Source organism: Globicephala melas, chromosome 20 (genome assembly GCF_963455315.2).
Source record: "Globicephala melas chromosome 20, mGloMel1.2, whole genome shotgun sequence".
Taxonomy (NCBI): Eukaryota; Metazoa; Chordata; class Mammalia; order Artiodactyla; family Delphinidae; genus Globicephala; species Globicephala melas.
The window spans coordinates 6,486,750-6,505,745 of record NC_083333.1 but is presented as its reverse complement, the minus strand read 5'-3'; the positions used below and the strand labels follow the sequence as shown (position 1 = coordinate 6,505,745).

Genomic DNA, 18,996 nt, shown 5'->3' with positions numbered 1-18,996 from the left:
GGCACAGTGGTTAAGAATCCGCCTGCCAACACAGGGGACACGGGTTTGAGTCCTGGTCCGGGAAGATCCCACATGCCGTGGAGCAACTAAGCCTGTGCACCACAACTACTGAGCCTGCGCTCTAGAGCCCCGAGCCACCGCTACTGAGCCAGCGAGCCACAACTACTGAAGCCCACACGCCTAGAGCCTGTGCTCCGCAACAAGGGAAGCCACCACAATGAGAAGCCCACGCACCGCAACGAAGAGGAACCCCCACTCGCCACAACTAGAGAAAGTCCGCGCGCAGCAACGAAGACCCAATGCAGCCAAAAATAAATAAAATAAATAAATAAAGTTATAAAAAAAAAAAGAAAAGACAACCCATAGAATGGGGGAAATCTGCACATCATATATCTGATAAGGGACTTGTAGCTAGAGTATATAAAGAAATCTTACAACTCAACAATAAAATGACACATGACCCAACTTAACCAAAAAATAGACAAAGGATCTGAATGGACTTTTCTCCAAGGAAGGTAAACACGGCTTCCCTTCATTCGATTGACAGATATCTGATGTGCACCTACTATGTGCCAGGCACTGTGCCAGGCAATAGGGACAAAACTTGGAGGCAAAGCAGATTCAGCCTTGGCCCTCAGGAGACTTACACCCAGTGGAGGGATAGTACACATTTACCACGTGCCTGGTACATGTAGTAACACACTCAAGCCCCACAGTGAAGTAGGTACTCTGAGAGCCCCCAATTTATGGATGAGAAAATTTAGGCACAGAGAGGTTAGGTAACTAGCTCAAGATCACACAGCTAGTAAATGGTGTGGCTGAGATTCATACCCAGGGTAGTTTTCTCCAGGGTCCATGTTCTCAACAATGACATGCTATTGAGTATTATTAGAAGTGTTTCATTCTATTGGGAGTGAGAGACGGCTGCTTGAGGGAGGTGACATGAACTGGGTTTGAAGGTCTTCATCAGGCAAGCAAATGGGGAAGAAGTTTGAGTTTGGGAAACACTCGGGTGGGGGAGGGCCGGCAGTACTAAAGTAGAAGGTTCAAGTGCAAGGTGAGGGGTGGGGAGAGTGATGCGGCTGGAGAAGCCAGCGGCCTGCCACACAGGCCCAGGGGCTATGCTGGGCAGCGGGACCCCTCCCTCCCACAGGGCAATTGGGGGCCACGGAAGGGTTTTCAGCAGGAGGGGGACCTGATCTGATTTTAGTTTGGGGACACCCTAAGGTGGCTGGGAGGCGGTTCCAAGGGAAGGCAGGTGGTCTGGCTGACCAGCTGTGGAGGGCTGGGGAGAAACGATGACTCGGGTGCGTGTGGTAGACAGCAGTGCACTGGGAACGTCCCACACCATCCTCCACCTCACTGCATCCACGTCTATAACAAGAATACGGGGTGACGGGTAGGGGGGCATCTGCTGGCTATCAAGGGACAGAAGGAAAAGTGCTCACTGGGGGGCATTACATGCCTATGCACAGATGACCCCCAGGCTGGACTCCAACGTGATCCTCATTGAAAACAACGGGAGTCCTGTGGGGACCCGAATGAAGACACCCAACCCAGAGCCCACACCAGAGGGAAGGCGAATATTCCACACCCACCCCACCAGACCACACCAGAGGGAAGGTGAGTATTCTAAGGAGCACACACTTTGTGGGGGGCAGGGTGGGGGGGCGTGCGCAGGCCTCTGGCTGCAGTGGGCTTGTGAGTGGAGCAGTGCCAAAAAATGAACCTTTGCTGAGAGGGAACCTGGGGCCAGGTGGCCGCTCCTTCCACATGGGGTCACAGTGAGAAAGTAAACCTCTTTTCATGTTAAAAAAAGAAAAAAAAGAAAGAAAGAAAAGGGATTTCCCTGACAGTCCAGAGGTTGAGATTCCACGCTTCCACTGCAGGGGGCATGGGTTCGATCCCTGGTCAGGGAACTAAGATCCCACATGTCACGTGGCGCAGGAAACAAAACAAAACAAAACAAAACCCCCGCCCCGAAAACCCCAGCTGTCTCTTGAGTATCAGGCTGGAAACCAGGTAGAAGGCGAAGCCAGATGCTGTACTGAAAGCTTTATGAACATTATCTCGTTCAATCCTATTAACAAGCATGTGGTGAGTTCTATTATTGCCCCCATTTTGTAGATGGGTAAGAGGAGGCACAGGAAGGTCAAATAACAATAATAATGGAGCTGAGATCTGAACGCAGGCAGCCTGAGCGCAGAACCAGTTCTTTTTTTTTTTTTTTTTTTTTGGCCATGCTGCCGGGGATGCAGGATCTTACTTCCCCGCCCCTGCAGCCCTGCAGTGGAAGCACAGAGTCTTAACCACTGGACCGCCAGGGAAGTCCTAGAACCAGCTCTTCTAGCCACCTCCAGCTTCCTTTTAACTGGGTGTTTTGACCTCTTCCTAGTATAGCCACTGTGCCCAGAGATATTAACAAAGAATTAGACAGATTTCAGCCCTGAGGCACAGGTGGGCTCAGTAGCACCCCAACTGAGCCCAACACACAGCTACTGAGTGGCTAAGCTTGGAATCCAGACAGTCTGATTCCAGACACTACACTCTCTCTTGCTACCTGACTAAATCAGTAACGCTACAGCGCACACATTTCTAACATGCCCCAGGGTCTGGTCCCTCAGGTCACAGCCCATGAGATGCAGCAACTACAAGGGCAAGGCCAGAGCTAGAACACGCCCAGCAGGAGCAGGGAGAAGACAACAGCCAAGACAGATGGAAGGACAAGAACCAGCAGGCACCGTGGTCTGGTGCCAAGGGGTGTGTGCAGGCAGACAGCCCTGTGCGGAGCAGCAAGGCCATGCCTGCCTGCTGGGCACGGAACCACAGGGCCACCACGCCGGACACATGAGGGGGAGCATCCAGCCACTGCAGGTTGACCCGTTAGTGGATCACGCAATCAGTCTGGCAGGTCACCTTTGAAATGGATTGAAAAGCAGCAACTCACATACTAAGGGAGGATAGTTTTATGAAGCTAATTCAGATACACACACACACACACACACACACACACACACACACACACACACACACAAGGTGTGTGAGCTGTGTTGCAGTATAAAATGAAATCCCTACTAAGGATTTTGTCCAAAAATGTAGGAGTACCATTGTTACCACTAAGTGAGCTGTAGTTTATTCCTATAATAGAATTCTATGCCGCTTTGACAATGAATAATCTAGAACTATAGGCAAAAACAAAGACAAATCCCAAAAAACATAATTCTAAGCAGAAAAAGGCAAGTCACAGAAAAACACTTCTACTATTAGTCTATTTATATAAATTGCGGGCAAAACTACATTTATATTATTTAGGGACACATACCTATGTAATAAACCTCTAAAGAAGAGGAGGGAATGATTAACACAAAATTCAGGACGGCGAGGGGGACAGTGAGGTTGACAGGTTGAATTGTGTTCCCCCCAAAATCTGTTGGAGTCTTAACCCCCAGCACCTCAGAATGTGACTTTTTTGGAAACATGGTCTTTATAGAGCTAATCAAGGCGGAGATCGGGTGATGCATCTATAGATCAACCAAGGAGCGCGAAAGCTTGAGAGCAATCCACCAGAAGCCAGGAGAGAGGCATGGCCCTCAGAGCCTCAGAGGAACCCACTCTGCTGACACCTTGATTTCAGACTTCTGGTCTCCAGAACTGTGAGACGATCAACCACTGCGGTTTAAGTGCCCCTACTCTGAGGTGCTTTGTATTAGCAAATAAATACAGTGGGGCACACAGCAGTTTCTCAGGACTGGCAGCGGTCTCTTGAAGTTTAATGGAGGGCAAATGGATGTCTGTCTTATAAGTCTTTATGAAACCAAACCCAGACATTGTATATGCTCTTTCGTATATATGATACATTTCCTATATAAAATAGAAATAAAAACCAGGTAGGGGTAGTCCAACCATTACATTTTGCAGTGGAAGGCACAGAGGACCTGCCTAAGGTCACCAGGGAGTAGCTGAGCTAGGGGAAGATCCCCGGTCTCCTGCCTCCCAGTTCAGTAAAGGCCACCATCACAGCCATGGCCCAGAGGTACCCAGAAAAGGCTGAATTCAGTTCAGACTACAGGGAACCTGGAACTCACAGTCCCCTGGGAGTGAGCAGGGACCCTTCACTCTTTCATGCCTTGATCTATCCATGGTAGTCTGGTGAAGCCAATGGTCCCTTTTCCTAAGAATGTTTTGAAATGCATTAAATACATAGGATTGTAAAGGAAATCAATTATATTAAAATGCTATTCTAGCCATGGGGACTCTAGTGAGTCCAAGAGAATGAACTGATCAGTGCCTGTATACAGTAAGCAATCAGTAACATCAGTGGTGGTTATTACTGTTAACATTAGGAGCTGCTTCCACGTCCTTGGGCCTGGGTCAGTGATACTGAGAAGAGAGACCCAGGGATCCACAGCCCAGAGCCTGGGCACCACTGCAGGGCCTGGACTCAGCTGAGGGATGAGGGACGCTGCTAGGTCCTCCGAGCACCCCCTACGCGGCTGGCTAAAAGTAACGACGGCATCCACTCTCCTCTGAACGCCAATGAGGTACATTTCACCGCAGGGAGGCTCATTAAATGACTTGCTTGATGCCCTATGAACATTAAGCAGGGGCTCTGGGATTCAAATCCAGGCTTTTGCAATTCTGCAATTTCTTGTTCCTTTACCCATATGTCCTTTGGAGATGAGAGGCTCCCCAGCAGAAGTGAGAACGTGTAAGACTCATTCTGTCGGGGGTACCTGGTGAGTGTTTATCAATAATAACAATTATCCCTTACTCTGGTGTTAAATGATGAACACACACCGTCACCATTCATCATCTTAGTTGATTTTTACAAACCCCAGGACATACACAGGGCAGGTATTTCCAACCCTCCCTTTGCAAATGGGGAAAGATGCAGAGAGAATGATTATACCTGGAGTGCACCCCTCCAGGTCCATTCTCCCTGCCCCTCCACCCTGTTTTCTGCCCCAGCAGGAGATCACAGGAAGGGAGGGGTGCGAGGGAAGCTGGAATATTTCTCCCCACAGCTCCTCCCTGTGGGCCACCCAGGCTGTGTCGTAGCTCCTGCCAGGAAGCCGCCCCCATGGCCTCTGTGTCTCCAGGTATGGGAACCAGACCCTCCCCTCACCCTGCCCACACTTTGGTCGTAGTCTTGTTACAAGCTCTCCCCAAACCCCCCAAGCTGGGTGTGTCATCTGTTTCCTGCTGGACCCTAACAGATGAGGCATTTAAGTTGGGGACTCTGGTTGGGGACTCTGGTCTCCTGACGAATGAACCAGGGCCTCTCTGAACCTGCCAACAAGCATCTACTGAATAGTCCCTTGGGGACATGTGGGGAAGGGACAGGGAGAAAAGGAAGATGGCAGAGACACGGAAGGAGGTAGGAGCAGAGGCAACAGGCCAAGCTCTTAGTCTCAGATTTCTCTTTGAATTAATTGGAGTTAACCTTCAGAATATGGGGAAAGACCACAACACTGAGAAGCTGGGCCTGGGGGAGGCCTGTGGTGGGAAAAGAGGTGGCAAGACTTGGAATCTGGGCTTGGGGCCAGCAGAGCCTTTAGTGCTACCTACAAAGTGTTCGGGAAACCCATCTCTGGTCATAAGCTGAGACAGGACGGGGCAGCCCCTTCCAACAACGGGCACTTCTGCACTGCTACTCATGGCGTGGGTGGGGGTGAGGACAGGTGGGCACGTGAAGCCCCTGAGAGAAGGGAGCTGCGGGCACCTGATCCTCACCTTGTCTCAAAGAGCCAGCCAGGACTCTAGAGAAGGCGAGATGGTGCCTACTGGTTTCCAGACCCTGTTTCCAACTCATCCCCTTTGGCACAAGCAGCCAGGGGTGGTGCTGGGATATGGGGCCATTTGAGTTTTCTATCGTGCTCTGGCCTGTAGCCTGGCCTCTGCCGAGAGCGCACAGTGGGGCTGCATGACCAGACCCCGGGCCACAGACAAGAGCAAGGAGGAAGACTCACCTCAGGGGGTGGGTCAGTGGCACATGGATTTCCTTCCTTCTACTTTTAGGTATTTTTCTAGTCCTTAATAACTATATGCATTCATTTTACAAAAGGAAAAACATTGTATCCTGGAAAACCGTGAAGGATCTCAAGAAGAGGACATCACACGGTGGCACAGTTATCTGTGAATTAATAAGATTGAAAAGGACCTGGATTAGGGTTTGCAGGGCCTCAGGGATGAGCTGGAGACTTTCACCTGGTGACAGGCTGGCACATGGCCAGTACCTCTGTGACCTTCAGGGGTGGTGGGCAGGAAGAGATAAACCATAGTGTGAGCTCCTCAGGCCTGGCTGAACCCTCTCTCCATGCAAGGATCTCGGCGGGGGAACCCGGGAAGTCACACCTCCCTCTGGGAGCGTGCTGTGTTATCACCTGCTTTGTGAAACCATCCCTGTAGGTTTCCATGTCCTTGACCTTAAAGAAACTTTACATCTTTAACTGTGGCAGTTGGTAGGCAAGATGCAGCAACACGTCCTTTTAACACCAAGAACACAGGGGCCAGATTGCTTGGGTTCGTATCCAGCTCATCACTTACTAGCTATGTGTCCTTGAGCAACTTATTTACCTAACCTGTGCCTCTGCGTTCTCATCTGTAAAGTGGAGATAAGCATCTTCTTCATAGGATTATTGTGAAGGGTAAGGGGATTAATATACAGAAAGTGCTTGGAACAGCGTGGGACACAGCCAGTGCTAGGTAAGTGACAGCTATTATTATTGGCACTTGTCCATTAATCACTCATTTTTGTGTCACTTTTATAAAAACAATCTCAATATTTCTGTGACTGCTCCACAGAAATGTCTCATCAGCTTGGCCTCCAGGGGTCAGAGGGTGGCACAGAGGAGAGAAGAGAGTAATGAAACGAGCAAGGAACATTTAGATGGGGCCCTTGCTAAGTGTTACATACGATACACACCATTTAATCCAGCAACAGGGACACCATATAAAATGCAAGACGCCCAGTACAATTTGAACTTTGGACGAGTAATAAGTTTTTGGTATAAGTATATCCCAGATATCGCATAGGATATACTTATGCTTAAACAAGGATTCATTGTTTAACTAAACCTCAAATTTAACCGGGCATCCTGTATTTTTATTTGCTAAAAAATCTGGCCACCCTATTTGGTGGGGTTGGTAAGCTTCTTCCCATTTTACAGGTGAGGAAAATGAAGCTCAAAGAGGTGAATCCCAGCAAGTATTCAAAGGCTCTGGTTCCCCCTCAGCAGCAGGCGCTTCCCTCCAGCTGCTCTGCTCTCAGAAGGGGGGCAGGCCTATAGCCAGAGACACAGCCCTCGATCACCTGCCCACAGCCCCCAGGCGGGAGCCTGAATGCAGGAAGAGATACTTCTTTTTCCCAGAGAGGGGGGGCTACTGCTCCCCAAAACCAGTGCACGGGGAGGCTTCCTGCAGGGGAGGGAGGTTGGGAGGCAACAGGGAGGAGGTCCTGTGAGGGCTGCAGTCAGCCAGGGCAGCACCCGCAGCTCTTCCGGGAGCTGCCCCCTGCCTGGGGCTGAAATCTGGAGGCAAAAAAATCACAGGAGAAAACTCAGGAAGCACCAAAGGAAACTTCTCCGGAAGTCCTGAAATATTTCCACAGCTAGGAGAGAAAAGTTTAAAGTGAAAGCAGCTATGGGCTGGCCTCTCAGAGCCCAGGGTATGACCACAGCATCCTGGTAGCCCCGGCCCAGGTCACAGGGCCCCCTCCCCAGAGCTCCCGCAGATGGCCTGGCCTCCCGGGCTCCACAGAATGTCCCACATGCTCCACTCTGCTCTCCAGATTCCAAGCTGGGGCTTCGCTTGAGTCATTCTCAGCTCTATTTTTACTCGAAGGTGCCAAGAAACAACGAATGTCCAAAGCAGGACAATTAAGTCGCCTGATTCCATGCCTCTCCACGGCCAGGGACCATGGCTGGCCTTTGCTGGGAGCAGGGACAGGGAAGGGAGTCCAAGAACCTCTGGAGGGCTTGTCTCCAGACCCAGGAGTCTAGAGCCCATTCCCCAGTCTGTAACTTCCCAGGAAGGCGACATTCAGCTTCCTTCTCACCTGGCCAAGAAAGGCCAAAGCACATTCCTCCAGGCAAAGTAATGGCTTGTGCAAAAAGCAACAAACTCTGGCTGGGGATGGTGTGTCTGGGGAACAGCGAAGGATTCAGTGCAGCTGCAGGGTGGGGAGTGTGGTTAAGAGAGCCAGGAGGTGAGGCTGGAGATGGTGTCTGAAAAGGCTCCCGTGCTGTGCTAGGAGTTTAGATTTGTTCCTCTAGGAAGGAGGGAGGCGGGAAGGTGCTAGACTAGTGAGGGAAGGAATCAGATCCTCCAGGAGGGCTTGAGGACCCCAGGGCCTTCCTACTGAATGGGCATCACCTGGGGGCTTGTTAGAAACGCCAAACAGGAGACCCTGCCCCAGACCTGCTGGACCAGAATCTGCATCCTCACAAGATGCCCCAGCTGATTCGTATGTCTAGGTGAGGCCGAGTTACGGCTGCGGTGGAGAGAGGGTCACTGGTTTGACCTCTCCAGTAGCCTTTTCTGACTGCCCTTCTGCCTTCCTCGTGCTCAGCTCTACTGTCTCCTTGCATCCTCCCTGCTCCGTGATTCTCTTAGGTGGCCCTAAGTGCTAGAACGCAGCCCCCTAGCACATCCTTCTCTTCATACCCGCTCACCAACCACAAAGCATTTCCAAGCTCCCACGTGCTCGGGGCAAAGGGAGATAGATGCACGCAGTGGTTAAGAGTCAGGGTGTTCAGAAGAGCTTTGCAAACACACAGATGCTGGGCCCAACCCCAGGTTCTCATGCCGAGGGCCCCGGCACTTGAGCACCTCTGGTGAGAAGCACAACCTCCGGCATCCCACAGACCTGGGTTTAGAGCCCAGCTCAGCTTTTCCTAGGCTGCGTGACCTTAGGAAAACTGTTTACCCTCTCTAGGATCATAAACAAAAAAAAAGTCTCCTCATCCTTAGAAGTGGATAAAAATAGTTGAGCCCTCTGCAGCGGGGGTTGAAGATTAAACTAAACGGGACATTGTTTGTCAAGTGCTTAAGGACAGTGTCTGGCCCCCTATAAATGGCAGCCTTTGTTATTCTTCTTTGTGCCTCTAAGGAGTGTAGAGTCTGGCTGAGAAGAAATGACAACAGGGCACAAAGCCTACATAGGTAAACACTACAAAACAATAAATAAGAAAGAACTCAATGTTGTGACCCAGCAAGAAGTGCTGGGTTCTGAACTGGGGTGCTCACCAAGGCCGGTGCTATAATCACGCAGGGCTTCCTGGAGGTGGTGGTAGCTTGAGCTGAGGCTTGAGCACAGAGGTTGGCTTGGAACGGTGAGGGTCTCACTGGCTAGAGCAGGGGGGCACGTGCTGGGATGCTGGCAGATCTTAATGGATGGGTAGTGCGAGGTGTCCCCCAGCGTGGGGCATCTTGAAGGCAGTTTGGATTGGATGTGGAAAGAAAATGCCTCACTGAAGGTTTCTGGGCAAAGGAGAGGCGGATGGAAGCAGGTTTAGTGTAGTCACAGGCAACTGGATGGGGAGTGGTGTCTCAGGTCAGGGAGGGGGCCTGAGGATGCTCAGGTGTCCGCAGCAAGGGCCTGGCTGTGGTGGCGGCCACCGTGGGTCCCCGGGCAAGAAATAGCTCTTCATCCAATTTGCATCCCATCCTTCCTTTCCAGGGAGCAGGAGACAGAACAAGATCCTGCTTCGGGTGTCTAAAGTTTCTGCACCCAAAGACGGCACACGATGCCCACTGACCCATCCAGGTCAGTGGCTGCCACAGGGTCTGCAAAATGTCTGCGGACCAAATGCAAAGGAAAATGGCCCTTCCACATGGCTGGGTGGCACACCAGCTGGTCTCTCATTAACCCTCTCAATGATGCACTAGAAAATTAACAACTAAGGCTTTCTGCTCCATTAACACCAAAGTTGGCCCTTGGCGGGGTGGGGTGGGGGTGGGGGTGGGGGGCATGGGGTGTGGGGGGTGGGGGGGTGGAGCGGGACAGGTTTTGTCTAGACAGAGGAACTCATAAAGGCCAAATGCCTGGGCTTCTGCCACTCAGGAAGCGGGTGGGCAGAGGAAACCTGGTATGTCTCCCATGGTGGGTGCCTCCCATGGTGAAGTCTCCAGCAGAGACCAATCACAATGGCCGCTCCCTCTTCTCATCCTTAAGATGAGGTTAACAACCTTTCACAGCTTCACTCTGAGAATTAAATGAGATTGCGAACATGAGAACACTAGCTCAGGTGTGGTACCCACTAGGTGTCCCATCAATTGCTTTGTTATTTTTATTTTTACTGGGAAACAGAAGGGCCTGACTTGGTTCAGGGTCCACAGTCAGTCCCCTGGGAGAGGGTATAAAGGACCCTGGAGCCCTGCTACCCAAATCGTGGTCCCTAGACCGTCAACAGTAGCACTGGCATCACCTGGGAGCTTGCTAGAATACAGAACCTCAGGCCTCAGTCCAGTCCTACTGAATGAGAATCTGCATCTTAACAAGATCCCCAGGCCATTAAAATGCACAGTAGAGTTTGAGACTCTGCTCTAGTATATTTGGTCCTAGGAAAAAACCATCTTCTCCCCTCTCCTCTCCCATCTCAGGAAATACGGGGCCCAGGACTCCGGGTGGACGGAAGTAGAGGATGCTGACGCCGCAGGGCCCTTTGATTAGCACCTGCTTGCTTGCCATGCTGCATTAAAGCACACGAGAGCACATGTTGAGAAAATTACTCCCTTCTTGATGCCTTTCAATCTTTCCCACTACTATTTGGTAGTAGATGTCTTTAACATCGATTCTGTTTCCTTCCCTTAAACAGAGACATAGGAGGCTCAGACCTAGAGCTTTCCAAGGGCAACAGTGTGTAACTAGAATTAATAACACTGTTGAGTGTTTAGTGCATTTATTTGTAAGGAAACTTTTTATTTATTGCAAGAGATACAGATCTTCCATTCGTTTCCTTTCTAAGTAACTGATATTTAAAACAATGAGTCAAATTGAAGAAAAACAGTTAGGTCCATGATAACAGAAGTGTGTGAATCTGGCAAAAATCACAACACGGATATAAATCACGGCAGTTTGGTAAATTACTATTCCTTACAGTTCATAAGAGCCCGCTGAGATCAGCTCGTCCACTTTTTTCATATTACAGGTCATGAAATCAATGTAGTAGGTCATGACCAGCACTTCTTGGGTTTGTTTTTAATGGAGTGGAATAGACTAGAAGAGCATAAAATTATGAGAACATTGCAAATGTGATAAAACAGTAAATACTATCCCACAAACTTCTGTTTCAGTTTGTGTGTGTCCTGGCTTACAATGTAAAATGTCTGTATTCTGTATGGGCTGTGGTCCAAAGAGTTAGCAAGCCACTCATGGAGTCCACTCTCCCTTTGGTAGGTGCCCCTGGCCTCTGCTAACTTAATTCCAACGGGAAGGAGTTGACTCCTTTGGCCAGACCACCCATGAGCATGTGTCGAGGTCCCACCACAGCTCTCTGGCTCCTCTCTCATGACAGAACTGACAATAGTAGTCTCTGCCACAAGTTATTAAACGGATGCTTCCCAGCCCCGCTGAGGTGAGGAAAGACTCAGGCACCTGCACAGAAAGAAGTGTGGAGATGCACTAGCATGAAGACATGTCATTTTTGGAGGGACAGGATCCCCATCACAGGATCTGCTCTCCTGGCCCTCTGAACCCTCCCAGGCTTGGGCAGCTCTGTTTCATTGGTCTTCCCTGAAAGATGTCTCTTCCCTTGAAGAGCAGCGATGGAGAGGGGGAAGGAGGCTGGGGGAAGGGCAGGAAGAACAGGAGAAAGCTCTGGGTGGGGGAGGGGATAGAGTTCAGCACAGGGTGGCACTTGAAGGATGGACTTGTCAAGGCTGAGCCTCTGGCCGGCTGCATCCTGGACCCACAGGGAGGGCAGGAGCACGCCGCCAGGGCAGCAGGAGGAAGAAGACTGGGGCAGCAGGTTCAAGGTGGGGGTCGAGGAAGGGGTCCGGAGCGCGTAAGGCCCCAGCGCAAGCTGAAATTTCACACTAGCCCCCCTACAAACGGACGAGTGAGCCAAGGGGAAGGTTCATGGGTCCCTACACCCTACCAAGCAGGAATTCCTAAAAATGCCCGCAGACTCAGAGAAGGAAGTAAGCTGCCAGTGACATCTTGAGCAGCAAAGGGAAAGGACGAGAATGGAGTTGTGGGACCCTTTCCCCTCCCCCACGTCCCCACTTTTACCTTCCTGCTTCGCTTGTCAGCTCAAGGCAGTCTTTCACCCCCTTTATCATACCCCAAAAACTCTCCACACGCAAACCCTTTGTGCAACAAGCCCTCCTATCTTGTTTTAGCCTTTCTGGCTCCAGCCAAAGAGGGGTCTGCTAAGGAGGAAGGCCCCAGGCACAGGCTTCCTCCAGAGGCCTGAACTCTCGGCGGGGGACTCTGGGTCTGCACCGGAGCCGCCCCATCATTAGCATGCTTTGTGTGGGTGAGTTCAAATGCAGAAGCTGGTTCTGTAGCCCAACTGGCCCTGGGCCTCAGCAAAGGACCTTGGTGCGCAGTGGCCTGATTTATGGCCGAGAGCTCTCTTTATTTTCCTTTGGAAACTATGGGGGTGAATTTTAAAAGGCCTGAGATCAGAGCCAGCGTGCCAGCTCTGCCAAGTCCTCTCTTCCTCTAGTCCCCACTTACTTGTCCCTTGCCCTGCTCTGCTCTGGAAACTGGGCCTTCGCTGTACCCCATCCCTACCCCCAGAGTCTATTTTCTCTACTTCCTCTTTATCTTGGGGTTAACAAACAGTGCCTCTTGCCAATAATCCAGGGACGAGGTAACTCTGGGGTACGGGTTCCAAGTACCCATGGGAGAGCTCCTTGGGAATCAACCTTAGGAAGAGGCAGCCCAGCTGGTGGGCACTTACAGGGAACCCAGAGGCTGAGAGCTGCCCGAATACCACGGGGGCAGCCAAGACAGTCTCCACAGTTGTCATTCTAGCTAGAGAGGTGAACGGATCAATCAGTCTCCACGAAATACCAGCTCCCATGAAAGGCGAGGGAGTGTGGGAGGAAGCGTGGTTTCGAGTCAGGCCAACCCTGTGCTCCATTCCTGGCTTGTACTCTAGCGCTAGGACCTTGAATTAATTACTTAACTTCCCTGAGTCCCAGTTTCCTCCCTATAAAATAGAGATAATTCCTTCCTACCTCATAAGGTAGGGGCTGTTGAAGATTAGTGATAACACACGGGCACTGCCCGGGACCGTGCTGACACATAGTAGGTCCTCATCGATGTTGGCTAAGATCATTATCGCTGTGGGCAGCTGAGTGGGCTCTATACAGAGTTGGAGCCATCTGAGATCCGATGCAGCTCAAACTGGGAGACCTTCGGCAATAAGTTAACCTCTCAGGGCTTCAGATTCCTCATCCATAGACCAGGGGGATGATAAAAGGTACCTTGGTGTGTTGTTAGGATAAGGTAAGGAAGTACCTACCACAGCATCTGGCACATAGTACGACTGGTTAAACTTTATGTTTTCTGCCATTCTTCCTTGACCAAATGGAAAAATCGAATTTCCTTGAACTTGGTTGGACTAACGGGCTTTCTCTTCCTTGGGTCCAGTGGTTGTGAGAGCCTCAAGGATGAGGTTTCAAAGGTTTCTCCTTTGCAGAGCTCAGACACATTTCCCTAAAAGGTCCCCACTGCACAACTCCAGGGGTACCATCTCATAGAGCACACAGCCACCCAGACCCCAAACCTCTCAGAAAGGGATCTTTCTCATAAAGCTGTACCTTCAAGGGTGAAACTCACTCAAAAAGATGGACTATATGTTGCTTAGGCCCAGGGCAACCTGCACCTGAACAGTGACCACAAGTGAGGAAACCAATTGCCGTTGTCCGTGGTAGCTATCCCCCAGCTAGGGAAATAACTAGGCTTAATTGTATAACATCTTCAGTCTCCATAATCTTGATCCATTAAACCCTTGCTGCTGGCCAGGAGGCAATGCCCAGGAGGAAGGGGTTAGCCCAACACACTAATAGGATCAGCCCTTCAATCCCATGAAGGTAATTATGGCCACATCCTTCCCCAACAGCCCTGAGTAAACCCACAGATCCCTAGCCAATTTGGGGCTTTTCTAGGTAGTACCAGCTCCACTGACACCACAGGAAGGCCAAGAGCTATGCTGCCTGGAGTGACGAGGACTCTGAGCTCCATCGACATTGGCCCACCTGAGTCCTCCCAGCTGCCCAACTCCTGGAGACGTTGCCCACCTTTGACAAAATGCCTGACCACATCTGCTACGTCTATCTGTGGTCTAGAGGGACACGGAAGCCTCAGAGGTGAAGGTGGAGGAAAGAGGGGAAGGGCAGCTGACCAATTAGGTCACCACAGAGCCCGCCCTGTCTCCCGAAGACCACACTGACCCTGTCAGTTTCTATATGGCCAGTAAATCCACATTCGTCTTTCGTCCCGCAGTATGGTAGGGAAGGAAGGGCAGGAAGAGAAGACAGAAATAAAGCACAGGGGGCAGAAAACGGAGTGAGAGGCCCAAATGAGGTCTGAACCTGGGGGAAGAGAACTGGCTGTCCCATCTGCAGTGGGTCACGGTTGCAGCCGGCCCCACCTCAAAGGGCTCTTTGCCAAATGCCTTGGGCAGGGAGTAGGCTTGGGCGTCTATCCCCAACCCTCTTATGGGGGTGCATCCTCTAGTTTGCCTGTTGCCCTGATTTCCTTCTTCTTCCCCATTTACAGGATCAGGTTCTCCCCAAGCTTCAGAGACAAGCAGAACGCTCCCACTGCCAATCAGGGCCATCCATGGCTCCGTCAGACCATATCTTGCCAGAAGGAATGCAAGCTAGGGCAGACCAAGGCCACAAGTCAAGACAATCAGCCTCTCCTATCCAGCCCTGGAGACAGGTAAGCCTGCAGGCCTCTCTCCCTGGTACTCAGTGGAAAGCGCCAAGCCCCTGCAGGTAGAATGTGGTGGGAACTCCCCCATGGATTCCCCTCAGCCTACCAGAGCCAGGGGCCCGGCTGAGGCAGACGTCGTGGAGATGACGTGCAGGTGTCCTGAAGCTGCCTTCCTCCTGGTTTGCCCCAAAGGGCTCCAGCTGAGCCAAACAGCTGCAGCACCAACACTGGTGTGGGGAAGGCTTCCAATCACATAATCACAAGCCCTAGCAATGCGTGGGACTCCCTTGGGGGGTCTACAATTACCAGATCCACACAGCCAGAAACTTGTGAATGGACCAGCTAACGGGTTTCTGGGGTTTGCTGGTGGAGTAAGGAGTTAAAGGAACCAAGAACCCAGAAGTTTTCTCTTCCCTCTCATACTCACACACACAACTGGAAATTACTGTGGGCTGATTATAGCACAAGGCACTGGGCTAGGCACCAGCTGAGAACCTGGTCCAACATTCTTGCCCCTGCCTGTCCCCTCACACACTTCCCAGCCCCTTCCAAACTCCTCTGCAAGCCTTTCGTGGATCCCTGTTCAGTGACAGAGGCTGTGAGGAGCTGGACAGTTGATCAGTTCAATAGCACTCCTCATCTTCAAAGCACTTGAGAAACATTAACCAGTTAATCCCCGTGGCACCCACGGGAGACATCGTAGCCTCACTTTACAGAGAAGTGTGAGTAAGGAAGGTACCAGAATCGCCCCTGGACCCAGAGAACAGCCCAAGTCGTCCATCCTACCGGCTCTCCCCGCTTCTTCTACCCACCTAGCTATTTCTTCACCAATGTTCCTGTCATTCCTTCCTTTTCCCAAAGAACGATAACAGCAGCGATCACAACAGCAACAAAAAAATCACATTTCTCTGAGTAGGAGACTTAATTCTTCTGCCAGGCCCACCTCTGGGACTCCAGCAGCCACGTCAAATATGGGCTGGTGTTGACAAGCAGGCATACGTGACGGAGGCTTTGTCACAGGACAAGAAAGCATCCATTGGCAGGTGTTCACTGGCACCTCAGAGTGGTCTGATGCCACCTGGGTAGGAGAGTTGCCCTGATCAAATCCACACCGACTGTCGGGCCAGTGGCCTGGTCCTTGGTGCAGCTAATATAGGAATAAGGTGGGAAACGGAGGCAGGTTCCTGATCATCTGGAGATGGGTTTGTATCCCCACAGCCCCAGATGCTTTCCTGGCCATGGGACAGGGCACTGAGTCTGTAAGGGGCATCAAAATGTCACCAGAGACTTCCCTTGCAAATGTCGCTTGGGGTCACAGAAGTGAGCTCCAAAGGCAGGTTCTAATAACTACAGATGATCATGTTCTGTCTTCTATGCGGCCCAAATATCTAGAGGTTTTGCTTGGCTCCACAGTCGGCATGTTTGAGGCCAGAGCTAAATTGCCTGGGACAAAAAAGAGGCTGGAATGGCCAAGGAAGAGACCTTAAATGTAGCCCTCAGTTCTCTTTTACACAGATCCTGAAAGATTTCGTCTCTACTTGGAGGAACAGAGAAAGTTTCAGAGCACCTCCCGTTTTTGTTATTCCATAGAACTTAGTATGATCCAACCTGATCCCGTGGTATAGAAGAAAACCAAGAGAAAGTGGTGTCTAGTGGAAACAGTGGTGAGAGAAAGACAGAGAGAAGATAAGACGAAGAACACAGGCAGAAAAGACGTGCAGAGAGAAACACACCAGCTCCAGGGAAAGAATCTAGGCAAGGCACTGAGGGGGCAAAGCTGACACTATTACATTCATGTAGGAAAATGAATGGTCCAGAGACAGGAGGTGGGGTGGCCGGAACTCTCATCCACCACACTAGTTTACCGGGAGCAAAGGCCGTGCTCCAATCAGTCCCAGGTCACACGGGCAGCTAGGAGCCAGCCCATCTCCTTGAGTCAGACAGATCTCCATCACTACAGACCTTCAGGACTTCTACTGTAGGGGAAAGAGGGGGTCTGAGGTTCACCCCTTATCAAGTGACCATGAGCCTGCAGCCGAAGCGTGCACATATGCTAAAGCCAGAAAGATTGAGCCGACAGCTACAAAGGTAAGACGTGTGAGGGGAGGGGCTGGTTGTCAGCCTGGCATCTTAGGTGTAGAGAATCACCAGCCTCAGTGAAATTAGACAGAGCCTCAGCCACCCCTGCCCTGGCTCCAGGGCCAGCCCTCAGTTCCTCCAAGAGACACAGAGGCAAGTTAGGCTCAGTCATTCAGACCACTTACCCCGCTGGACCATTTTGGGGAGAACTCTGACAGAGGTCCCCCATTCCATGACATTCCAAGACCTTGAATAAGTTCAGGCATATCTAGGTGACACTCAGGGTCTTCCTCGCCATCCTAGGGTATGATCTAAATCCGAGCTTTGTCACTTACCAGTCATGTGACCTTGGGTAATGATTTTAGCCTATTCAGCCTCTCTTCCTGTAAAAGGGAGATAAGACTACCTATCCTGCAGAGTTGTGAGGTATGGAGAGCCCGGATGGAGTGCCTAGCACAGTGCCGGCGTATGGTAGGTCCTCAGGAGATGCTACTATCACTGCCACCTGGAGCAGAGCTTAGAAGGAGCCTCTGTCACTGGGTCATTCACATCCCTAAGAAGTACACGGGCTACCCTGTGCCCTGGGTACATCCCCTTTACAATTCCTGATGGACTTGGCTTTTGTGGGGACTTGCCACCCTGTGAACCTTGTGAGCAGAGAGCTTCCTGAGAGGCAGAGGAACTTCCTCTGGGAGGCACAAAAACCATGCTGCCAGGCAAATGACAGCTTGGGTATTTGTTTTAATTTAGGCTCTTGTCAAGAGGAAAATTTATGGCTAACAGCCCAAACATGACTGCACAGCACCTCCCCAGGAAGCCTCATTCTACGGCTCTCCAATCAGCTGTTTGGAAGAAGGAGGCAAGGACTCCTCCTCACATGGCTGCCAAGTTGGTGTGCCCCCTCCCCTCCATCCAGGCTGCCCCAGGAGCCCAGAGGCTAGGGCAGCAGCATAAGGGTAGACAGCTCAGATGCCAGCCTGCCTGAGTCAGGGCTGATAAACAGGCACCCCTCAAAGAAGGCCTCCGTCTAATTCCCTTTTCCAATCCCACCTTCCTCCAGTGGGAAATTTTCAAAGCACCCTCAGGCAATTTTGCTCCTTTGCTCCAGGTTGTGTTTGTGTGTGGGGTTAGGTGTTGGGGTGGGTTGGGGGTGGTAGGAAAACTTGGAAATGATCAGATGATCAGGTGGGGGAGTCTTCTTTAAGGCAATGAAGAGAAAGCCAGAGACAGGTTTCCATAGGATTCTATGCTCTGGGAAATAGGGAAAGCAGTACTGGGTTTTGCAAAGAGTCAGAAATATTCAGGAACATAAGCTGCATGTGAATATGAGGCATTGTTATCACTGTTATTTGCAAGAGCACAGCTAAGAGAAGGTCACTAATCCTTCCTTCAGGTCAGGAGCTGATCTGCAGCAGGGCTCTGAACAGATGTGTGCCCCATTCAGGCAAACACACGTGCACACACACCACACAGCAACCGTGGGCCCTGACCTTCACCCAACGATGCTGGCCTCTGCAGGGGAAGGAGCAGATGGAGTGGCTGGGCTTGGCGGGGGACCGACACCCAGGGGATCCAGCTTTGTCCCTTTGATGTTGAAAAACCAAAGCAGAATGAACCATCACAAGGAGAGCTGGGGCGGGGGGGAGGCGGAGGAAAGGAAAGGGAAAAGGATGGGGATGGGGTGGGGAGGAGGAAAGGAAAGGAAAAAGGATGAAGGGAGAAGAGGGAGAAGAAAAAGGTATGCGGAATGGTGGGGACCCAAGGGGATACAGAGGTCAGAGGTTGGGTACTGAGTACTGAGGAGCCTCCAGGGCAAGCCTTTGGGGTTCAAGGCATCACCTTGTCCACTCCGCCCACCGTAAGACTGTTACCAAGGAATTCGAGCCAGGTTGACCCTTAAAAATGTCCTTGTCCCATGGCATCCAGGGTCCAGAACCAGAACCTGGCTCCACCTATCTCCCCCAACCCCTGCCCCTGCCTCAGGACTCTGGGCTAGGAGACCTAGCAAGAGAGAGTGGGAGGGT

At 51.2% G+C, this 18,996-nt stretch overlaps 1 protein-coding gene across 3 annotated transcripts in view; it reads right to left on the bottom strand.

Annotated features, from left to right (window-relative positions):
- Positions 1-18,996, bottom strand: part of ABR (ABR activator of RhoGEF and GTPase) — a 178,160-nt gene that overhangs the window by 112,577 nt on the left and 46,587 nt on the right. The window lies entirely within an intron of this gene.